The sequence below is a fragment of the Cyprinodon variegatus genome, unplaced genomic scaffold, assembly GCF_000732505.1.
Source record: "Cyprinodon variegatus isolate N-32 unplaced genomic scaffold, C_variegatus-1.0 Scaffold1351, whole genome shotgun sequence".
NCBI lineage: Eukaryota > Metazoa > Chordata > Actinopteri > Cyprinodontiformes > Cyprinodontidae > Cyprinodon > Cyprinodon variegatus.
This window is the reverse complement of record NW_015151804.1, coordinates 111579-112656: the sequence shown is the minus strand read 5'-3', so window position 1 is coordinate 112656 and position 1078 is coordinate 111579.

The following is a 1078-nucleotide window of genomic DNA, read 5'->3' as shown; positions in this document are numbered from 1 at the left end:
GTGTTTGGTTTCCCCAGATGTCTCCTTAGTTCTGTTTGCTTTTCATTATTAGTTGGATTTTTGGATTCCTGCCTTTGATTACTGTTTTTGCACATTAAAACTCCTCGAAATCTCCTCAGCCTCTCTGCCTCTCCATTTGGGTCCTCCAAACCAAACCCAACCTTGACAAAAACACACAAAACAACATTTTAGACATTTTGGCAAAATGAGTATGCTTTTGCCAAAATGCCCCCTTTTTTTGCCCTTTTTCTGCCCTTTTTACTTTAATCTTTTACTGTAACCATCTTTTTTCTAATTTTCGTTCTATTTTTCCTTTTCCTGTCTTTTTTAAATGTTTTTATTTCTTTACCTTTTATGCTTGCCTTTTTTTATTTTTCAGTCCATTTTACACTTCTTCCTGTCCTCTTTTTTGTTGTTCCTAATTCCTTCTTTGTGTTTTCCTCTCTGTTTTCTCTTTATCCCTTTTTTTGTAGTCTCTAAATTTTCTTCCCTTTGTCACTGAAATCTTATTTTGCAAGTCTTAACCTCAGCAAATCTTACAATGAAGATGTCCACATTCACAGTCCTAAAAACGGTTATTTTAGTTTGGGATTGGATGTCGTGTAGAAAGGGGCGTGGAGGCAAGTTTGCAGGTGTGTGCTTCTGTGAGCGTTTGCAGGTAACTTTCCTATGTTAAGTATTTGAGTGAGTGAAGGATAGTATATATACATTTTTTTTCACTATGTAAAGTCCCTTTGTGACCAATGGCATAAGATGAGTATATTCATTGCAGATTTATGGTACTGGATTGTGTGCAGCAAAAAAAAAAAAAAAAAAAAAAACCTTAAAAAAGTTATCAAAAAGTCATCAAAAAATTTATTGAGACAAAAACATGTCCGAAAGAAATACCATTGGATAGTGAGCACTGAGATGTTCTGTACAAGAAAAATAACAATTTATCCTGTTATTTCTTTCTCTCTGCAAAAGTAAAGTAACCATTTCGCCACGTACTCTTTTTTTTTTTTTTTTTTTTTTTTTTTACATATGTTTCAGCTTTACGGAACATTCACAAGAAAAAAAACAGAAGAAGCAACTCAGA